Source organism: Rattus rattus, chromosome 3, assembly GCF_011064425.1.
Source record: "Rattus rattus isolate New Zealand chromosome 3, Rrattus_CSIRO_v1, whole genome shotgun sequence".
NCBI lineage: Eukaryota > Metazoa > Chordata > Mammalia > Rodentia > Muridae > Rattus > Rattus rattus.
In genome coordinates, this window is record NC_046156.1 from 29,874,832 (window position 1) to 29,898,864 (window position 24,033).

At 45.4% G+C, this 24,033-nt stretch overlaps 1 pseudogene; it reads right to left on the minus strand.

Moving 5' to 3' along the window:
- LOC116895737 overlaps positions 1 to 1,467 on the minus strand; it is a 43,639-nt pseudogene extending 42,172 nt beyond the window's left edge.
- Between the last annotated feature and the right edge of the window lie 22,566 nt (positions 1,468 to 24,033).

Below are 24,033 nucleotides of genomic sequence, written 5' to 3' on the forward strand. Positions count from 1 at the left end.
GAATTAAACTTCACCCTGGATCACACAGGCCTAATAGATATCTACAGACCATTTCATCTAGCAGCCTCAAAACAGATATTCTCCTGAATAGCACAGGGACTATTTCCCATCAGATGGCAAGCCACGAAAATGTATAAACATTTTTAAAGTTAAACTATATATTTTCCAGTCATAATTCCAATGAAAATAGAAATCAATAATGAGGAAAAGCTTTGGAAACTATATAAGTAGATGAGAATTAAGGAATGAGAAACAGTGAAAGGAAGACGTGTGTGTGTGACGTGTGTGTGTCTGTGTGTGTGTGTCTGTGTGTGTGTGAGTGTGTGTGTCTTTGTGTGTATGTGTGTGTGTGTGTGTGTGTGTTTGTGTGTGTGTGTCCAAAAGATAAACCGGATGGGAGGGATTAGAAACCAGAGATAAAAAATGAGACCTAGAAACACAGATGATCTTCAGAGATTTTCTGCCAGGCCACGTAACAGGTTTGATAACTGTCTTAGTTAGGGTTTCCATTGCTGTGAAGAGACACAAGTCTACTCTTATAAAGAACAAGGTCTAACTGGGGCTGGCTTACAGGTTCAGAGGTTCAGTGCATTATCATCAAGGCAGGAACATGGCAGTGTCCAGGCAGGCATGGCCCTGAAACAGCGGAAAGTTCTATATCTTGTTCTGAAGGGAAACAGGTGAAGACTGCTGTCTTCTAGGCAGCCAGGAGGAGGGTCTCAAAGCCCACCCTCACAGCGACACACCCACTCCAACAAGGCCACACCCACTCCAACAAGGCCACACCCACTCCAATAAGGCCACGCCCACTCCAACAAAGGCCATGCCCACTCCAACAATATTGCTTCCAGACCCCAAGTCATTAAAGATGTCAGCTGCAATGCCTCGCTCACTAGCTTCTTGGCTTCGTCCTCCTCCATATCTGGCCTAAACTTATCTTCAAAAGCAGCCATTGCTGCCAAGGAGCCAGAACCCATGGTGACATAAGCAATTTGTCAGTTGATCCATGAGGACAGGTGCTGTAGAGATGAGATCCAGTACTGTCTACTACCCCCAAAACTAGGGCTGCACCATGTAATCGTGATACCTGAAAAGCATCTGCTTCAGCATCCCATTCTCTGTAACAACTCTCTGAAGTGGAGCTCCAAGTTAGAAGAAATAAGCTGGGTTGTCATGTCTGTGTCTGCAGCTGTCCCAGCACCAAGCAATAAATATTAGGAAATATGAAGTAAATTTTTGAAGCGTTTTTGTCAGCAACAACCATCCCTTCAGTTGCCATTGTGTCTGCTCCAAGAACTGTGCCATCCTTATAGACTACCCCGGCGATGGTAGTGCCAGTTTTCCGAGCTTTCGGAAGTTTGACCCCCCCCCTTTATTTTTCAAAATCAGCTTTCAAGATGCATTCCTGTGGCAATTGTCAAAAGAAAAGCCTCCAAGCGGTGGCTGAAACATTGACACAGCCGCCATCTTCCCAAGAAAACCTACACATTTTCTAGAATCTCTGCCTGAGTGCAGAGATTTCCACACTCAATTCTGTATTCGTGGGGGAGTGGGAGAGACAATCTCCTTTAGATGTACCTACTGAGAGTTCTCCCGAGGTTTGTTTCCATGGTCTTAACTGTGTTTAGATGACCGTTCCCTCATTCATCAGTTTTACCTCTTATTTAGAGACAGGTGCTTCCTTTTAAAAATGCTTTCACAGTTTGATTTGGTTGGTACAAAACAGCAGTGGGCAGCAAGTGACTACAGTTCAAAGGGACTGTATCTGTCAGTGTGGGATGTGCAGTAGACCATGATAGCCTTAGAGGGATGCATGCAAAGTACACCTGAGGCAACCAGTAAGAGAGACAATAGAAACTATCAACTGCGTGGGTAAAAAAAAGCAAACTGTAATCACCTCTTCCTTGTTCTCACAAGGAAGTGAACACTTGGGTGTGTACCTATCCTGCAAATGGTGGTTGATTACACAGGGTCTGAGGTAGGATTGATGAGTGCCATGTTACATGGAGGACACAGGTCAAGATTTGTAAAGGAATAAGCCATTTCTCTCTCTCTCTCTCTCTCTCTCTCTCTCTCTCTCTCTCTCTCTCTCTCTCTCTCTCCCTCTCTCTCTCTGTGTGTGTGTGTGTGTGTGTGTGTGTGTGTGTGTGTTTGAACAAGGTTTCATATAGTCCAGGTTGGCCTTGAACTCTATACTTGAAACTGGCTGTGAACTTCTGATCCTCCTGCCCTACCTCACAATTGCAAAGATCACACGTGTGAATTACGATGACCAGCTCCTGATCTATTAATTTTGACTCTGCATTTATATTCAACTTAACTACTGAATAATGAATTGTATTCATTTCTTTCAAAAATCATCTGAGGGGGATGGAGAGATGGCTCAGTGGTTAAGAGCACTGACTGCTCTTCCAGAGGTCCTGAGTTCAAATCCCAGCAACCACATGGTGGCTCACAACCATCTGCAGTGGGATCCGATGCCCTCTTCTGGTGTGTCTGAAGACAGCTACAGTGTAAGTTATCTAAGGATGGAAGGGAGGTGGGGAAGAACTGGAAGGGGTAAATAGAGGGGAAACTATATTCAGATTACACTGTATGAGAATAGAATCTATGTTTAATTAAAGGAGGGAAATCAATTTAAATTAAATCTAACTCATTGTGTAATCTATGGGTTCTATCTAACCATTTTGTCTTCTCGTTCTAATAAAGAGCTCATTTATAAACAAACTGAAAGAAATCAGCCGGGAGATAGTGGCACACACCTTTAATTTCAGCTCTCAGGAGGCAGAGGAAGGTGGATCTTTGAGTTTGAGGTCAGCCTGGTCTACAGAGTGAGTGAGTTCCAGGATAGCCAAAACTATGCAGAGAAACCCTGTCTCAACAAAACAGAACAATAAACAAATAACCAATAGAGAAGTTAAGATGTACAATAGAGATCAATTATTTTAAGAATGTAAATGTATAGTTAAACTGTCTGTCTTACACAACAGGAAGTTTGTTTGTTTGTTTGTTTGTTTTTTTTCTCTCTCCTCAGGGAAAGCAGAGCTCCTGAAACAGAGGAGCAAAATCCTTTATGTATTTCTCATCAAGTTGCTGACATTTGCAGCCCAATTTCGATTTCAGTCATTTAAACAGGCTTACTGGTTTATGTGGGGCACATTTTAAACAATAGCCCTGGCAGTTTGAAATAGGCGATGTCAACACTACACTGAATTGTTTCAGAGGTTTGTTTTCTCTAGCTGATTGTTTTGTTGAAGCAGCAAAGATAAGTTGGGCCCAGCATCAACATTGAAACCAGTTCAATCAGGATCTTGGCAATGCCCCTGCTCACACCATCCTGGGCTCCGTGTCTGCATGTGAGGGAGGCATGCACATAGAATGCCTCTGGCCAAAGAGAGAGGTCACCCAGAGCCTGGTGCAAGAGCCTGTGTCCTTTACTCCCTCTGGGTTGATGGTGTGGGGGGTGGCGTTCACCATGCTCATGAGAAAACTGGTGGTGTCAGCATCTATTTAGTTCTGAGATCCCATCCCTAGGAGAGTAACGAGCAGACCAGCATTCTGAAAATGTACAAGGAATTGCATGAATAATTATTCAGCCCAACAGGAGAAATATGTATTCACACATTTGCATGATGTGTGCTTAAGCTAGGTGAGCCCGGCTGCAAGAAATGATTGACAGCTGCTTTCTCAGAACTCTCCCTTGTTTGGTGGTGACATTCTCTTCAGTGTGTACCAGTGACATGCTGCCCAAACCTCTCTGGAAGACCTTCCCTGCTCCCTCCCTCCCCTCCTCCCTCCCTCCCTCCCTCCTTGCTTGCTTTCCCCTCCGTTTTTGTGTTTGCTCGCACATGTGTGCACTGCACTGAAGGTAAAAGATAATGTTCAACTTTTTTTCTCTCTCACCCCCTCCTCCTCCTCCCTCCTTTTATCAAACTGAACTTTCTCCTAGGCTAGTTTTCTGCAATGGTCCTCTAATTCCAGCTACCGGAAAAGCTGAGGCAGTAAAAATTCAAAGCCTGACCTGACTGGACTTCAGAGTTACCTAAGACCAGCCTGGACATGTTAGTAAGACCCTGGCTCAAAATGGAAAGTAAAAAGAGGTTTGTGATGTAACTCAGTGGTAGAGCTTTTGGCCAAGGTCTTTCTTCAGCCCCTAGTCCTGAAGAAAGGTTCTAAATATAGCTCCTGTCCCTCCTTTTCTGCCTGCCAAACCTTATGCACCACATTTTTTTCTTCTCTCTGCTAAAGGCAACTCCATTCTCCCAGATTCTCAGCCCCAAACTTTGAATCATCCTCCTGTCTTTGTTTGAGACAGGGTCTCTCTACTTAGCTCTGGCTGTCTTGGAACTTACCGTGTACACCAGACTGGCCCGAGACTCACAGAGATCCTCCTGCCTCTACTTCTGGCTACAGCGCCCACTTCACCCTTGTATCTTCCTCCACGCGCTCACATCCAAGTAATGGCAGTCCGGTCAGTCTCATCTCCTGCACTGCTGTCTTTCCCATCGGTGATTACTGAACTGGCCCAGGTGCTCCTCCTGCCTCTGGTTCTTCCCCTCTTCTCTCAATTGCATTGCTAGAATAATTCTGGAAAAATGACTCAAAGGGTTATTCCTTTAGGATGCATGACAAAGCACTTCTGAGTACAATTATAAGGCATTTGGGATTTAGTGTTACAGACCAGTGCAAGAGCCACTGGTCTTATTGTCACAAAGGTCAATCACTTCTCCGGCCTGGATTTAGCATATTCAAGGGTGAGTGGGAATGTAGGGAGCCATATTGGATTTGGGTCTGGCCATTTTGTGACTGTATAGCTCAAAGTGGCTACGTGACTCTTGGCCACACATACTCCTCTAAGAGCCTCTCCCATGAATTACGGCACAGGAAGATAACATTCACGGGATGCTTCAGCCTAAGCAAAAATCAGTTATCTCCTCAGTCTACACCCGGTGTCTCCACCACCCATCGCCTGACCTCTTTGCCTCCAGCTATCACTGCCTATACCCTCATCTCCCCGTCCTTCTTGTTTCATAAAGGTCACTCCCCCTACCTGAAAGCCTTAAAAGCTGTAACGTTCATCCCAATAAATGAGACCTTGACAATAGAATCATGCTTGGTCTCTTTCTCTCGCCCCCCATTAGGCCCAAGGGTAGTGCCCCTTCAGAGCCCTGAATAACTGGGTCCCCGCTGGCGGGGGCATGGGAGGTCAACCAGTTGTCCCTTTCTCTAGCTCAGGATATCTGAGCTTCTTGATTGATAGATGTTGGTTTGGGTTTAAAAATATCCCCTCCCTACTCTGCCTCCTTCCTTGCTCCCACCTTCCCTCTGTCTGTCTGCCTTCCTTTATTTCTTCCTTCCCTCTCTTTCCCCAGCTCTCTTTGAGACAGGATCTTACTCTATTCCAGGCTGGCCTCAAACTCACAGTGATCCTCCTGTCTTGGCCTTCAGTAAACCATAATGATATGAGTATGTGAAAATATCATGGAGAAGGTCATTCATTGTTCAGGGCTGTTGTAGACATGAACTCACGAGCAGCCGTAATTGTGTGTGGAAGACCTGCACAAGATCTAAGCCAGCCAAATCCCCAGCATGGATGGGAAGGAGCTCACAAAATCCCTCCCCCATCAGAGGAGATATTCACGATTGAGAGTTTTCACAGTATGTCATGTTGCCCGTCAGTCGAGAATATTGAGAGGGACAGGGGCAATTAGACTGACAAAGTAAAAGCAATCTGGCAGTGAGTAAGAAAATGACATCTGGATGCTGGTCTTCTGGAAGAAGACAATTATCAAAATGTCTGCCCTATATAGGTAGTATGCTTAGGGGAGAGAGATGGTTTCTTTCAGGATATGTGGTCCAAGTTCCAGCTCCAGGGGATGGTTCAGCATTCACACACACAAAGTGGCAGCACTAAGCAGACTCTCAGTGGGCTAAAACTAATAATAATTATAAAGACGTGGGAGGAAAGAGTGGTGGGCAGCATGTGGGAGGAGCAGCAGGAGAAGAGGTGAAGGCTATAAGATCAACACACATCATATGTACTTACGAAATTATTTTCTGATTGTTTTTGAGACAGGGTATCTCTGTGTACACTCCTGGCTTGTCCTGGAACACTCTCTCTAGACCAGGCTAGCCTCGAACTCACAGAGATCTGCCTGCCTCTGCCACCTAAGTGCTGGGATTAAAGGCATGTGCTACGGCCTGGCTGAAATTCTTGTACAATAATTGTTTTTTTAAAAGAAAGTCAGAAATAAGAAAAAAGTCATTGTGTTAAGAACAAAACAACTAAAAAAGCTGGGAAAATACCGGTAGCCATCAAAGCTGGATAGTTGTGTGGAGACTTATTGCCTCATTATTGATATTTTGTGTTTAAAATATCCACAATGACTGTTTTTTAATGAGAGGGGGGATTTGGATGAGTGGGGAGGATTTGGGAGCAGTTGGGGGAGGGAGACAATAACTACAATATATTATAGGAAAAAGTCCATTTTCAACAACAAAAAAAGTGCACGATGAAAAAGATTTTCTTTTAAAAATATAAGCCACCTTTTGCTCACACTGTTTGGATGAAAGGGTGGACTCCTTTCCCCTCTCTATCCACTGAGTGTATTTCCTGAGCATCTGCTGTAAGGAAACCAACAGAACAGCCCATGTGGCCTGTCCTTGCAGTTTCCTTCTTAAAGTCTTTACCAAAACGCCCACTCTCTCCATCTCCATTTTCCAGCATCTCTGTTATTTTTAATTGAGATGAACTTCTCATATCCCATAGTTACCTTTAAGTGTATGTGTAGAGCATTCAATGTAATGGCCATACTACCTCTAGCACTTGCATACTGAAACATTTTACCGCCCCAAAGAAAAGAGCCACTATTTTCTTAAGAGGTCACTCCTTCAGTGACACTCACCCCAGATATGGGAGGCTCCAGGTTCCCTGTGCCCTTTCATATATATATATATATATATATATATATATATATATATATATATATTTATATTTTATTATTTCTTACAGTCAGGTACAAAAATCTAGGTGGCTTAGAGTTCTGGAGGCTGGATGCACGAGATCAAGGAAATAGGTTGGGAGAGACAATGTGGTCACACCTCTTCCCTAGCCCCTGACTTGTGACTGGTGACAAACTGGGCCTCATGCATGCTAGGCAGTGCTCCCACCAAGCCACAGCCGCAGCTCTGTTAGTGATCGACTGGTAGAGCTCCTTAACAGTGCATTACTCTGACCTTAGCCCTCTTCTTCACATGCAGCCCTCCTGGGCCCATGCTCTCCTGATCCACAGAGGCTAAGTTGTATTGGATTATAGGGCAGCCATGCTCCCTTGTGATCTGCAGTGAAATTACTTCCAGATAAAGTCTTAGGTACTGGGTGCCCAAATTTCCGAAAATGAATATGTGGGAAGGGCATAGTTCATATTGGTGTATGTCTTAGTCAGGGTTTCAATTCCTGTACAAATCATGACCAAGAAACAAGTTGGGGAGGAAAGGGTTTATTCAGCTTATATTTCTACATTGCCGTTCATCACCAAAGGAAGTCAGGACTGGAACTCAGGCAGGTCAGGAAGCAAGAGCTGATACAAAGGCCATGGAGGAATGTTACTTACTGGCTTGTTTCCCCTGGCTTGCTTAACTTGCTCTCTTATAGAACCCAAGGCTACCAGCCCAGGGATGGCACCACCCACAATGGGCCCTCCCACCTTGATCACTAATTGAGAAAATGCCTTACAGCTGGGTCTCATGGAGGCATTTCCTCAAGGGAGGCTGCTTTCTCTGTGATATCTGCAGCTTGGATCAAGTTGACACACAGAACCAACCAGTACAGTGTACCACAGAGTTTGTCTGTCATGTTTATTTCTCTCCAGTTGCCACGAAGGCAGGGATAGTCTATCCTCTTTACTGGCCGATCAACTCACGATGGGAACATAACCTCCTAGAAGAAATCGATATGTCTGTTGGGAATCCTCCTGAATCATTGTCATCTAGAACTGAACCAGCAGGAACTTAGTATGTGTTTGTTAGGTGGACCTTTGACAATTGGAGTCAGATGGGGCACACTCTGTGGTTTGCAGTGTCTGCTATAAACAGTTACAAAGACAAAGCAAGGCAGTTTTATTTATAAAAGTCAGGATCTGAAGGCAGTATCTGAACATGTTTGCTTGAGGTGACTAGTTATCATCTTAAGGGCATACCATACCAGAAAAACTAGATTGCTACCATAACTCTTCCCTCAAGGCTCCAGAGATAAGATCTTCTACATTTCCACACATGAACCGTTCCAGTGCTCTGTGGCACACTTACATCAGTCACATATCAACCAGCCAAACTCTTTTTCGTTATGTCGCAAAATTTATTTTGTCTATAAAATAAACGCGGGTAGAATAGCTTAGTTAATGTGAAAGATACCGTATGCTCGAATACAAAGCCTTCAGTTAACACACGAGGACGTTATCAGAAAGAGAATGGGGGAGAAGGAGAAGGGGAGGAAAAATAGGTTGCCAGGTGAAAAGTTTCCTAGGATAATGTTGGGAAACAGATCAGAGTTCAGAAACTATTCAAATGCTTACGCGAGCCTGCCGATGGGCTCAGCAGACAGCAGGTGGCGCTCTTCAGTCTTGGAGCAGCCATCTGCTGTGGAAATGAAGGGTGTAATCCGAGTCCTTAGCATAATTGGGACAACTGACACAAATGTAGCTGTGTCTTCCCGGTTAGCTAGGCGCGGCCATTCTCTCTCATGCTGGGGGTTTAGGCAAAGTAAAGAGTGGGTGAGATGAAGGTAGAAATGGGTTGCAGCTTGTTGTAAGAATGAGTGCTTATCTGGTTGGCGCTTACTTCGCACCCCTGGGAGGGCTGGTGTTTAGCATATATCCAGTGCAGTTCTACACGCTCGGGGAAGAAAGACAACAAAAGCAGAAACTTAGAAACTATGCACTAGGGGCCGGAGAGAAGGCGCAGCAGGTTAAGAGAGAATGTGGCTTTTCCAGAGGACTTGAGTTTGGTTCCCAGCAACCACGTGGGGCAGCAGACAACAGCTAAGGCTCCAGGTCTAGGAATCCAGTGTGCTCTCCTGGCCTCCACAAGCACAGCATTCAGTATGCACAAACTCCTCTCTCTCTCTCTCTCTCTCTCTCTCTCTCTCTCTCTCTCTCTCACACACACACACACACACACACACACACCAAAGTAAAAGTTAAAATCCTTAAAAACAGAGAGAGAGAAAATAATACAATATATTGAACACTAGTGCCATCATGAAAAATATAACGTAGACTGGAAAAAGAGGCCTCAAGAGTGCTAGGTAGTAGGGAAGGCTTGATTTTATTTCTTGACTCATGGAGGAGATGACATTTCAGCAAAATAAAGAAAGGGTACAATGTGGATTAGGAAGGTAGCGCTCTGGAGAGAGACTACCCATATGGAGGGATATTGCGTGTTCGCTGACCTCAGTGTGGGATCATGCCTGCCTTGTTTGAGTTCACCAACAGTGCTGGTGTGGCTGAGGAGGGAAGCCAGGAGAGTGGGAGATGAGCTCAGAAGGGTGAGGTGGGAAGATGGGAAAGCCTCCAGGCCACTGTGGCAAACTGAGCCCCACCGTCATCTCTGAATACAGGATTAAGTCCATCTGCTTTGGGTTTTTAAAGATGTCAAGGTCCTGTGGTGAGATTACTAGACTTCCCAGGACCAGAGGCAGAAGGAGGGAGACAATTAGAGCTGTTAACAGCACCCCAGTCAGAAGCTGCCAGTGGCTTAGGCCAGGAGTCAATGGTAATAGCAAAAGAAGGATCCCGAAAGTGACGGTCTCTAGACAGTTATCTTGATATCAGAGCTCACACAGTCTTTGCTCCGATATACTGGATGTTAAATGTGAGTATAAGAAATAAAACACACACACACACACACACACACACACACACACACACACACACACACAAATATAAACTTCACGAATTCCCCCTAAACTAACTGGGATGAATGAGGCACTGAGGAGGAGCGAGTACTGAAGTTTAAGTTGCTAGCTGCAAGTTGACCCTGTTGATTTTTAAAGCACCTCCCATTGAGAAAAAAATGCCTGGGACCAGGGACTGGGGAGATGGCTCAGCAGGCAAGAACACTCATTGTTCTTACAGAGAACAGGGTTTGAGTCCCAGCAGCGAAATGATGGTTCTCAACCATCCCTAACTCCACAGGATCTGATGCCCTGTTCTGACCTCCTTGGGCAGCAAGCACTCACACGGTGCACATACAAACACGCAGGCAAAACACACACGTAATAAACCAAATAGACATGCAGAGAGCACCCAGAACAGGAGGAGAAGGCACCTTTTTGTGTACTGACCGCCTTTCTGGGATTATTAGTCTGAAGGTTGGATCGGATTCTAGTTTTTTTTGAGGTGAAGATGTTAGGTCTGGTTTTATCTCTCAGCCCCATGCTCCCAGAAATAAGACTCAGACTCAAAATATATTTACAAATACCTTGGCCACATAGCTAGGCTCTTCTCTGACTAGATATAACTTAAAATATCCCGTTTATTTTAACCTACACTCTGCCATGTGGCCGGTGTGGCCTGGGCTCAGGTGCCATGCACCCATCTCCTCACACCTTCCCAGGCAGGTCTCCCATGGCTCTTTCCCAGAATCCTCTCTGCCTCCCAGATGTTTCACCTTCTATTTCCTGCCTAAGCCAGGGGCCATAGGCTGTTGAATTGACAAGTAATACATCCATACCATACACAAGGTAGCCTCTCTGTGCTGAGGGGCCTCCGCGATGGCTGCACTGCATTGTAAATTTTTGAAAAAACAACCTCGCTTGCGTCGTGGATATTGTTACTATCGTAACCAAGAAAGTCACACTGCTCTTTAAAATGTAGTAACGTACTTCTTTTGGAAATGACTATCCCACGGAATGCATTTTCCATCAAGAAAGAGGGAGGTACCTCAGATCAACTGTGTTCAGGAGAAAAGCGACAAGCCCCGGTCCCTACTGGCATGGAAACACTTGCCTGGATTTGATTCCCAGCATCCACATGGTGGTTCCCAACCATCCCTAACTCTAGTTCCACAGGATCTGATGCCCTCTCTGACCTCCTTGGGCCCCTTTAATGCATTTGCAAAAGGCCATCTAACGTCCGATGCTCCTGCAATCATTGGTAACACCAGTGTCTGGAGAGGGGTTAGAAGATTCAGCAAGGGTGGCTTTTGACTGGCATTTACAGATTACACGAAGGGAAGGGAGGTGGTGTTTTTAGCCACACTTCCAATGTATAAGATTTTTATGCTCATTACTAATCAACACATATTCACAGCTACGTTGTGACAGGTGCTAGTTCAGGATGTAAGCAGGCATGATTACACAATCATGCTAACAGTCTTATTTCACTGACCCTGAAACACATGGTCAATCCTGCTTCCCTGAGAAGGTAGCATCAATGGAGCTTTCTCCTGATCCTATCAGTATTGGGTTGGCTGACAGAGGTCTTGGGATACCATGGGTGGTAGGAGATACTCTGATTTTGTAGGCTAAATTGTGAGTCCAACTCACACTGTTTTGCTTTAAATCCAGGAGACAGTGTTACAGCATTTGTGACTAAATTTCCTGGGTGACCATAATCCTCCAGCCGGTAGCTTACCAATCTAAACTATGTTTTCTCACTAGCTCTAGGAAGCAGCTTTATCATAACAACTGGAATTTTAGCAGGGAGACTTTATTGACGAATAGCGTGAAGTAACTTCTATCGCCATCTCTCTCCTACTTACAGTATAAGCATTGTGTCAGTTACATTAAGATTCGGCTGTTGCCATCTACAATTAAAAGCCGGTGAATCTATAGCGCAGGCTGAGTATGTCACAGAAGAAAAGCAATTGACACATGGTTCCCCATGTGAGGTTTCGGTTCTTTTTTTTTTTTTTCGGAGCTGGGGACCGAACCCAGGGCCTTGCGCTTCCTAGGCAAGCGCTCTACCACTGAGCCAAATCCCCAACCCCCCCATGTGAGGTTTCAACTTGCAGTTGTAGTCTGTGGTGTGAACGTGGTTCAAACTGCCTAGAAACAGCACTTCAAACTTTGGATTTTGATTTTCTTCTCTGGTTGCCAATAGGCAATAGGTACACTGGGTGTCGAGTAGCAGTAGCCAGCAGGCTCTTAGTAAGCCACACGCTTACAAGTTCACACAACCAGTCCTCTACTGTGGATTGGCTTGCCATTATGGGATGGCTGTTCCTGGTTGTCAATTGACTACAGATGGGATGAACTACAATCCAGAAATGGAGGACTCACCATGCTTTTGACTCAGATCTTGACATGGGATGACGCACGCTTTTGATCCGGATCTTGAGGCATAGTGGCAACAGAAAGATTAGGCCCAGGCAAGATGGTAAACACCTTTAATCCCAGCAGACAGAGGCAAGCGAGAGTGTTCTGAGCATATTTGAGGCAGGCCGAGCTAAGCTAAAATGTTCAGAAGGCCTTGTCTCCCTGTTCCAGCCTCCAGAGTGCTAGGATTACAGACACCCAGGCGGAGGCCTTCCTTGAACTGAGAAATTACCACGGAGGTGCGTGCAGACAGCACCGTGTCCTTGCCAGGCTTTGTGAACTAGCGTGCTCCTGTGGTTTCATGAGCGTACCTGGCGGTGAACATCTGCACCTGCACGATAAGAAAAGGCCATTGCTCAGGTGACCAGACAACAGTCAGTTGACTCCTAACTTATCCTTGACCTGTGCCTGTCAAATGGCTGGACTCCAACATTTCAGGAGAGACATTAGTTCTGATTAAGTCCATGATATTGAATATTACATTGAGGATCCTGTAACATTCTGTGAGATGTTAGTGTTGCATTAAAAATCATCTCTAGCTTTCCGTATGTTCTCTTGATAAGAAATGAATGAACACTTTTTCATCGGGTGTATAGGCCTCCTTCAATAGAGTCTTTTCTTTCTTTTTAATCTCAAAACTTCTTTTTAAAAAAACGTAAGATAACCACAAATATGGTTTAGTTGCTCTCATACAGCTTTGACTCACTGTCCCTCCAAGGAGAGAATCTAATTGTATGAAATCATAGGGCAATATCAAATTCAGGAATCTGGGGCTGGAGAGATGGCTCAGTGGTTAAGAGCACTTGTTGCTTTCGCACAGGATACTCAACTCCAGATCTGACACCCTCTTCTGGCCCCTGGGGGCATGGAACACACCGGATACACATGCATATAAACCGGTGAATACTCAGGCATATAAAATAAAAAATAAAATAAATGTTTTTTAAGATCCAGAATTTGACCTGGACACTGATGCTAGTCAGTCACACGCCGCTTTACCTAATGTGGACTTGGGCGATCACCAGAGACTTGGCGCTGGTCCATCTTTCCTGTATTTTCGCACAGCAGCCCTTGTATCTGGACCTGAACCAGATCCACCGCCCATCTTCGCAGCTTCGTCATTTAGAAAGCACTACACAAGTACAGCAGAGCGTCTTTGAAGGTCGGTTTTCACACGACACAGCCCTTTCCCCATTCAAGCCTCCCTTTTCATGGTTGGGTCATATTCTACAGCAGAGCTCTGCACACATTCCTCTGCCGAGACGTGCGGCGCGTGTGGGTACGTGCGTGCGTGGGTACGTGCGTGAATGTGTTGGTGGGACGAGTAAAGCTGTTGTGGACAGTTACGTGCCCGTTTTTATGTGGGCACACATTTTTATTTCTCTGGATGACTGCGGGGGAGTGAACTCGCCAAGCTGTGTAGTAAGTGTGCATTTAGATTGCTAAGAAACCACACAGTGAGCTTTGAGAGTAGCTGTACCATTTAACGAGAAACGATCGTTTTTTAAGCGGGTTGACTCTGCTGAAGATTTCCTTTTAAGTTGAGAGGGGCTGTCATGCCACTCTATTGGAACAACTTACTGGCTCTTTCCCCGTCAGGCATTTGGCTGCCAAATCAGCCCTTTTCCTGTTTTCCTCACTCCAACTGGGCTTATTCCTAACACATGGTTTTAAAAAAAAAATCGATCAGTTACCATGAAAACCAGCATTCTTAGTTTTATGTTCTTGAGGCACAAGTTCCCTAACAAGCAAAGTAACCCCAAACCAACAAACAAAAAATGTAAAACACCCAACAACACCCTGGTACTACTGTTCGCACACAGGTTACTGGGGTGGGGGATGGGGGGTGGGGTGGGGAGGGTGAGGTAGGAAGATGGGAGAGGGAGGATGAGGGGGAGGGGATGGGGGATGGGGTTAGAGGGGGAGGGGAGTGGAGCTGAGGAAGAGGAGGTGGAGGAAAGGGGTGTGGAGGGGGAGGGCGGGGCTCCTAGCCTCACTGATCTCCATCTTCCTACACAGGGCGGGACTTACTTGTTTTATTTTATTTGACCAGATTTGTTTAAACACCATCAAGAGGAGTATCTCCATCTGGTTTGCTTTAACACGGCTCTCAGCCCTAACTCGGGCCAATGTGTGGCATCTCTGGGAACCTCTGGTTTCTGTTTACTTCATCAGACAAACTTCTGAACAAACAGCTCCTCTGATTTCACCCCACATTTCCTGTTATCACCGGCTTGCTTTATTTATTTATATTTATTCACTTTTATCAGTCGATCTATCATTCATCCATCTATCTATCTATCTATCTATCTATCTATCTATCTATCTATCTATCTATCTATCTATCTGGTTGCCCAATTCTGAGGGTCTCTATTTGTATGGTTAGTGGTTTCATCTCGCTACAATGTTTGCTACCTCAGCCCAGGGCTTCTGTGGATGATGGCTATCTCACCCGGCCTGAGATGACACAAATCCTAGATACTCAATAGACAGGGGATGGATGAATAAATCAACAGGTTTTACAGGGCCTTCCTGAGTGATCTCGAGCCTCTGCTTTGCCCTCTACAATTTATTGTTTACTCAAAAACACAAAGTCGTCATCCAAAACCACGTATCAAATCAGCTTGTCATAAAACCTTCAAATAGTCCCTTTTTTGTGAAGCTTAGAGTCATTTTGAAGAGTAAATAAATGAGTCCTTATTTTTTCAGATGGCTTGTGGGCATCGTGTATCTTCTTTTGCCTCCTCCTACTTACAGCCAGCATCAGAAATGGATTCATTTTTGCTGACCGTGCCAACAATTTCATGTCAAGAAAGAAGTTAAAATAATCAGAAGGCATTATTACCATGGCTCCGGCCTGAGCTCCCACTCCAGGTCTCAACGGACCAGACCGTACACAAGGGACTCGCCTCTGCTTCAGTAAAAATGTAGTCTGCTGTCATGAATCAGGGGCGAAGAGCTTTGGCTGCCCTGCCAGAGGATTCCCAGCAGGCACCCACCCACATGGTAGCTCACAACCTCTACTTCCAGAGGATCCGATGCGTTCTTCTAGCCTCCTCTAGTACTGCACATAGGTGATGCATATATAGCATATGCAGGCTAACATTCATACAGGTAAAATAAAATACATTTGTAATTAATTAATTCTTTATTTTTATTTATTCACTTCACATCCCACTCACTGTGCTCGTCCTAGTCAAATAGATTTTTTAAGGTAAGCCAGCTTAAAATAATGTGATGTTGGGCAGCATTTTCTACTCTTCTGTTTTTCTCCTCACAAAGTCCACCTCCCCCATTGTAGAGATCATTTGCTTTGCTTGTTGATGAGGTGATTTGTGTCGTCTCTGCTGTCCTTGAAGATGACTTCTTAACTGATATTAGAACCTGGGGTTCTGGGCTTCTAGCCTTGGCTAAAGGACCAACATCTCTTCAGGAACCCTTAAGGTTTTTGGAGCCAGAATGGTACCGCTGAGGTGTTCAGCTTGAAGCACTAAGCTACCCCTGGGTTCTTTGCCTCTCAGGTATGAGGTGACCTGGGTCACTATTGTGATCCTCTGGGGAACCATAATTAATAGAAATCTTGGTACCAAGAGGGGTGTGTTGCTGGGATGAACATGACCCAGTAGCTTTCATCCCTTTGTTCTGTGGAAAATTTGGAGCTATGGGCTGGAAAAAACAGAGTGCTCAGAGCTCGGAACTGTGGTGGGCGCTAATGCTGTGTGCATGGCAGACAACAGAGGCCTGACTTTTGGAATTTCAGATTGAAATTATTCCACGTGATAGTTTGCATTCAGAATCTGTGGTTTCTGGGCAGCAGGGGCAGTTGTACTGTTAGGAGTCTTAGCCGTGTGCTCACTGTCTGTCATCTTTCAGGACTAAAGTCATACACGAGTACGGAGCGATTCTAAGGTGACTTTATTTTCTCTTACAAATCTTAACGCCAAGGGAGGCAGTGTTCTGCAGGCCATCAAACACCTAGAGCATAAGTCTGGTTTTCTCTAAAGAATTGAAGACAGCGATTGGAGAGGTGGCTTGGCAGTTAAGAGCCCTTGCTGGGGGCTGGAGAGATGGCTCAGAGGTTAAGAGCACTGTCTGCTCTTCCAGAGGTCCTGAGTTCAATTCCCAGCAACCACATGGTGGCTCACAACCACCTATAATCAGGTCTGGTGCCCTCTTCTGGCCTGTAGTTGTATACATGCAGGCAGAAAGCTGTATCATGTATACATAATAAATAAATTTAAAAAAATTTAAAAAAAAAAAGAGCCCTTGCTGCTCTTGCAGAGGACCCATGCTCCCATGCTCAGGTCCCAGCACCTATGTGGCATCACTTAACAGTATTTAACTCTAACTTCAGCGTGATCTGGTGCCCTCATCAGGCCTCTGTAGGCATTGCAAGCACATGGTGCACAGGCACATGCAGGAAAATAACCAACCATACACATAAAATAAGATAAAATAAACAAATTTTAAAAAAGTATAGTGTGAAAATGAGCGTCTTATTGGGTAACATCTGGGCAAGTCAAGAGAACTTATCAAAACGTATTTGAATTAAATTTTTTTTTGCAAGAGTTTCATATTCTCTGGAGTGTTTGACTCCTCTCTTCTTTGTGGAAGGCATTGATAGCCACACTTATACTGAGTGATTTTTAAGTCCCTATATCCCGGTATAGCCAAATGCACAGAAAATGAGGTTGCCCTTTATTCTCAAGAGTTATTACTCAGAGTCAGATGAGCTGGAACATTTGAGTTGGGGTTGGATGTGCTATGTCTGGGCTGGAGGTTGTGCATACAAGTTAAGTTGTTCAAAAAGAAGCTGAACTGTAATTAGAGATGGCAATAGAGCTGGGGTTGACCTCAAAGCAGAGGTGAGAAGAGCATGGCTGGGTAAGGTAGCAGTGAAGTGCACAGACGTCAATCAATGCCAGAAGCTGAAGAAAGAATTCCATGGAAGGAGAGCTAGAAGAGGACGGGAAAACGAGCGTCTGCAGAGAGAGGAGTGGCAGGAGAGACTCACAACGATTAGTAGAATTTAAAAGGGTTCCTCAAGCATCGTTGTGTAGAAACGCGAGAGCTAGAAAGGACAAGGAACACTGGATATGATTGTTGGTTCTTTACAAGAGGAAGGTTGAGGCAGGACAGTGCTTCTAAGGTCTGTTCCCAAGGACGTCATGGGAATAGTGAGAAGGAGGTCGTGTGGCTGGGTGTGATGGTGCATACCTTTATTCTCAACACTCTAGAGCCAAAGGCAGGCAGACCTCCGAGTTGGAGGTCAGCTGAGGCTACATAGCGAGACCCTGTCTCACAGGGAAACAAACAAACGAAACCAGAAATAAAACAAAACCCAAGAAGCCTAAACAAATGACAGTAAAAAATGAAAACAACTGAGAAATCTTGGTGTATTTTAGGGCAAGGGAGGCCTTCAGAAAGGAAAGAGATGATGACACAAGAGAAGTTAGATCAGAACTCCATCTCCGAGGGCGGGGGCGGGGGCGGGGGGAGATAAGATCAGGAATCTAAATGATAGATAAGGCGAGAAGAGATAGATGCCAGGCCATTTTTGATGACAAACTGAGGGGTTTGTTTCCAAAAGATCTTCCCTTTTGTGAGTGGAAATAATAAGTTGTGAAGGTTTCCTGAAGAAGAGGGGAGGCCAGCTCAGCAGCGATTAGTGGCTTAAATCCCATTTAATTTCCCTGGTGGTGGGAAGAAGGAATCCCAAGTCTTTATTGCACAATTGGCTGAGACCACAGAGCTGTCAGTTATTAGAGTTGCCGGCTGATGCAGAGGACAGGGCTGGAGGTAAAGTGGGCTAGTGGCGAGTGTGTTCCTCTCCCCTCTTCTCCCCTCCCCTCCCCTACTGGCTGGTTTTGTGTGTCAACTTGACACAAGCTGGAGCTATCACAGAGAAAGGAGCCTCCCTTGAGGAAATGCCTCCATGAGACCCAGCTGTAAGGCATTTTCTCAATTAGTGATCAAGGGGGGAAGACCTGGCCCACTGTGGGTAGTGTGGTCCCTGGGCTGGTAGTCTTGGGTTCTATGAGAGAGCAAGCTGAGCAAGCCAGGGGAGCAAACCAGTAAGTAACATCCCTCCATGGCCTCTGCATCAGCTCCTGCTTCCTGACATAAGTTCCAGTCCTGACTTCCTTTGGTGATGAACAGCAATGGGGCAGTGTAAGCTGAATAAACCCTTTCCTCCCCAACTTGCTTCTTGGTCATGATGATTGTGCGGGAATAGAAACCCTGACTAAGACACCTCCCTACACATGTTTACTTTCTCTCCCTGTTTCATTGAGGTTCAATTAATAGCCCATGAAATCCTCTACTGCGTGTACGGTTAGGTGATGTTTGTTCAGTAAGTCTGAGAGCTGGACAACTACATCGCCATGGCTCCAGGTCCTTCCCCTCACTCCAGGAAGCTGCCTTGTGCCCGTTTCCCACCAACCCCACCTTCCTCCTCATCCTCAACCACAGGGCAGCTTTCCCTGGCCCACCCTGACTTTTCCATAGCTTTCTACAAATGGTTCTCAAACACAGAGCTCTTGTGCCCGGTTTCCTACCCTGCTCTTGTTGTCAAGGCCACCATGTTGCTGGGTGTATCGGCCGCTCCATCCTATTCATTGCTGAATTGTGTTCTGTCACAAGGACCTGCATTTGCTTCCGTGTCTACACCAGTCATGCGTAAAGGCTCATTTCCCGGGCACTGTAGTTCTCTTTGTATTAACGATTTGTCTTTCACTTAGCTGCAGGGGTTACATTCCACTGTGTCAGGGAAGTTCTAATGACAAGAGCAAGATTCAGCCGGTCACGTCTACAGTCAGGATGCAGAGAGAGACAGTGCTTAGCACATGGTCTCCTCTTCCTCTTCCTCCTCCTCCTCTTCCTTATCTTCATCTTTTTTCCTGTTTGGTTTCTCTGTGTATCCCTGCCGACCTGGAACTCACTCTACAGACCAGGCTGGCCTTGAACTCACAAAGATCAGCCTGCCCCTGACTCTGGAGTGCTGGGACTAAAGCTGTGCACCACCATATTTTCTTCTTTTTATCTAGTCCGAGAGCCCACAGTCTCAGTAGTGGAATGCTGCCACCTACATTTGGTGTGGTTTCCCACCTCAGATAACCTAATCTAAATAACCCTTCTCAAACAGACCGAAAGATTTGCTTCCACGGTGACTCTGAATCCCATCAAGTTGACGAAATTAACCATTACACTTTTCAAGATAAACTAATGGATTGATAATTTTGAAATGTGTTCATGACTTTGGCTTCATAATTTCCACCTTCCTATACAAAAGCTGAGATGTTCTCATACATTGTATGGGCGGAAGAACATAAAGGAAGAGTGAAACCCAGGCTGGTCCTGAATAAGTCCACTGTTGAAGCCCTCTCTGCTGTTGCAGGAGTCTGAACCATGATGAGTTGCTCTGACAAACCCAACCCTTCCTCTTGGAAAGGAGTACCTGTGTCAGCTGAAAGGAAGAAACCACTTACAATGGTAGTGATGTGATAAGACTCTTACCTGTCTCCCCTGTGTGCAGATTTTCGTACGGTCTCCACCATCCTCTCAACAGTTGTGAGTAGGAAAGACTAATCCCTACCACAAGCAATGGAACAGGACTAGGCTGAAGCTACAAATCTGGTAGAGCTGAATTCAGGTCCAGGAGCTCCAGTTCACATTTTACTTAAGCTCTCTTGTCCCGTTGTCACTGTGCCTAGAACACTCCCCACCCACCTCATATCCCTGCACTGCCCACTAGGTGAGATGATATACGGGTAAATTATGTTTCACTCAAAGAGAATAGTGTGTCTGGAAAACTAGAAGAGATTGCCAGGTTATTTGAAGTTTCCTGAGCAAAACTAAATTGTGGGACACTCTATTTAATGATGATTAAGGACTTTGAGCTTGGTGTATTAGTTAGGGTTTTACTGCTGTGAACAGACACCATGACCAAGGCAACTCTTATAAGGACAACATTTAATTGGTGCTGGCTTACAGGTTCATAGGTTCAGTCCATTATCATCAAGGAGCAGGACAGCATCCAGGCAGGCATGGTACAGGAGGAGCTGAGAGTTCTACATCTTCATCTGAAGGCTGCTAGGAGAAGATTGACTTCCAGGCAGCTGGGAAGAGGGTGTTATAGCCCACACCCACAGTGACACACCTACTCCAACAAGGCCATACCTCCTAGTAGCTCCATTCCCTGGGCCAAGCATATACAAACCATCACATTGGGTATGTGTCACAGTGATAGAGTGATTGATACGCATGTGCAAATCCCTAGATTGGAGTCCCATTATTGAGAAAAACATTAAACATTCCAAGATGTTGATAGCTGAGCCTCGAATAAGGGCTGGTCCCTCTCAGGCTTCACAGACTCCAAGCTGATAGGAAGGAGACAGCATCAGGCACCCTGGATGGAGGAGATATGGGGCGGAGTGGGTAGGTGACAGTCACAATGATTAGGAGCCAACCACTGAGACTTTATGCTCGGTGCTAATGTTTCTAGTTTTTCCCAAAGACAGAGAAAGCCACCGAATGACTGAGATGGAAAGAATTACAATCATGTTTGCGTTTTGAAGAAAAAAAAAACCAATCAGACATAAGAAATTCAAAGACAGATTTCTCTTTTTAGGGAGTTATATTTAAAGAGAAATCAATTGTGAAGAATATCAGGAATCCAGGTTAGAAAAGATGTGGGCCTTTGGTAGCAGGATTGAAAGGTAAATATAACAGCAAAATGGGAAATTCCACTCCTTGCTTCCGGGTGTCTTGAAGTCACTGTACCTGCCTGTTAAGAGATTTCTAGTACTTTCCTTTGAGTTAACTTTTTAAAAACTTCATATTTACTTTTCTCTTCTGCTTATGTATGTGTGTATTCTCATGTGTGGAAACACACACGTATGTGCAGGTGCATGGAATGTACGCACAGGTAAGCGCGGCTGATGTCAATATCAGGTGTCTTACATTTCTCTCCACTTGAGGGATGAGGCGGTCTGCTGTTGAACACAAGGCTCGCCTATTCCCCTTAGATACTAGCTCATCTCAGAGACCCCCTCCCCCATCCCCCTTCTCTGCTTCCAAGTGCTGGGATTCCAGGCAGGTGCAGCATGCCTCTAGTTTTTAATGTGGATGTTGGGGATTCGAACTCTGGACCTCACATTTACAGCAAGCATTTTATCCATTGGAACACGCTCTACACACCAATCCATAAGAGAACCTTTCTTTTCTCCTCTTCCCCTTCTTCATCCATCTTCTTGAAATGACAAGCCTCGTGCTTCAGCCCATTCGGAGCCGCGGTTACAGGCCTGTGCCGCCGTGCCTGGCTTGCTTTAGTGACTCCTATCTTATAATTTAAGAGCCAGCGTGATCTGTAACTGCAATTGATTCCTGCCTGATGCACTCTATCCCCGTTAGGGATCAAGGCTCGGGGCTTCACACCAGAGAATGTATAATCTGTCAGTCAACCCAACCGCGCTGGCTCAGCAGCTCCGTATTCTCGCACTAGTGTTTATTGGTTTACAGGAGAAAATCCATCATGTGGTATTGACTGTAATTAGAAATACCAGGAAGGGGAGGAAAAAAAAAATAACATTGCTCCAAAACAAACCCTTTCGTGCGGCATTGAATTCAGAGACATTGAATTTTCTGAAGAAAAGTTGTATCTAGGGAAGGGAAAATCCTGTGTAATCACAGCTCTCTGATTCTCGTGGTTCGGCGCCCTTCTCCACACAGCCCGTGGTGAAGCGCTCACGGGGTTGTTTTTCCCTTTGTGGTTAGGCTAGCCTGCCATTATATCACATGGCAACCATCAAGGGATGCAGCTTCACCGGTGTTAGTCAGCATACTGTGTGTTGTGTTGTGTCTCTGTGTGTATGTGCAACTTTATCCACAGAGACACAACACAGCCTGCTTATTGTGTGGGAATCATCATCTAGTTGTAATGGTTACTCAGGATCGTTACGAACTAAAAGCAAACGATTGCTTTGAGAGCACCTGTTTTCTCCATGGAGCTGAGGAAAGACTGGCATGAAGCTCATTTGAGATGGAGACAATCTGGGGTCACTTGGATCCCAGCATGTGCAAACAGACCGTGTCAAGTTCTGTCAGACTGGCTCAAGTACTGTCAGGACTCTCTCGAGAAGCAAAACCAAGACAATGTGTCTCTGTGTCATACATATATTCTCATGTCTGCATAGGTACTTAAGGAAGGGGATCCAATGTAGGGGATTAGCTAAGCATATATTAGAGTCTTTAAAGCAAAAACACAAGGAAATGACGTAAACAGAGTAAGGTCACACACACATGCACCCCCCCCCACACACACCACACACACCCACCACACCCACACACACACACACACCACACACCCCCCACACACACCCACCCACACCACCACACACACACACCCCACACACACCACACACACCCCACACCCCCCCACACACACACACACACACACACACACACACACACACACACACACACACACACACACACACCCACACACACACACACACACACACACACACACCCACACACACACACACACACACACACACCCACACACACACACACACACACACACACCCACACACACACACACACACACACACACACACACACACACACACACACACACACACACACACACACACACACACACACACACACACACACACCCACACACACACACACACACACACAAACACACACACACACACACACACACACACACACACACACACACACACACACACGCACACACACACATACACACACACCATACACACACCATACATACACACCACACACACACATACATACATACACACACACACATATACACACCACACACACACATATGCGCTTACACACACGCATGCACATCTACCAACTTAAATGCTAATTTCATGTGAAAAACAATCTCTTGGGAACATCCAGTATAATGTTGGATGAAGGATCTGAACTTATAAGCCCACAAACAGGCCCATTTTCTATATAAATAGGTCACAGAAAGCATCCTATGGCATTGGTTAATACGTAATTGTTTCACTGACCTTAAATGTTCATAATTTACTCTCATCCTAACTTTTTCTGTATGTGTGTGCCTGTGTGGGAGTGTGGTATATGTGTATAGGTTAGAGTTGGACGTCATGTATCCTTTGAGACATCATTCCCTACTGAGTCAGGACCAGGATGGGGACCAGAAAGGTCTAGCAATGCTACTGTCTCTGTACAACCCCCAGCACTGCAGTCCAGATGTGCAGGGCCACGCCAAGTATGTTTACATGGGCATTCTTACCAACCGAGCCACCTCTCTAGCCCTCACTTTATTCTCTGTGTGTTATGAGTCTGTCCTGTACCCATGTGTGTTGCATACACATGACTATGCTGGTGGATGTGCCTATGCTCCTGAACAGGTAGAGGTCAAAATATGGCTGTCCTGGAACTCACTATGTAGACCAAGCTGGCCTCAAACTCACAGAGAACCACCTTCCCTACCCCCCAAGTGCTAGGACTAAAGGTGTGTGCACCTCATGCCTGACCTAAAAGTAAACAAATCTAAAACCAAACGAAAACATAGAAAAACCCCAAACAAACAAAAACCACAACAAAAGTTGAAGACCATTGTGGCCCTTTCTAGTTCTAACTGGATTTGACGGTGGATAAACAGCCCAGAGAAAGGACTGCAGGAGTCGGCGATAGCCCTCTGTTCAGCT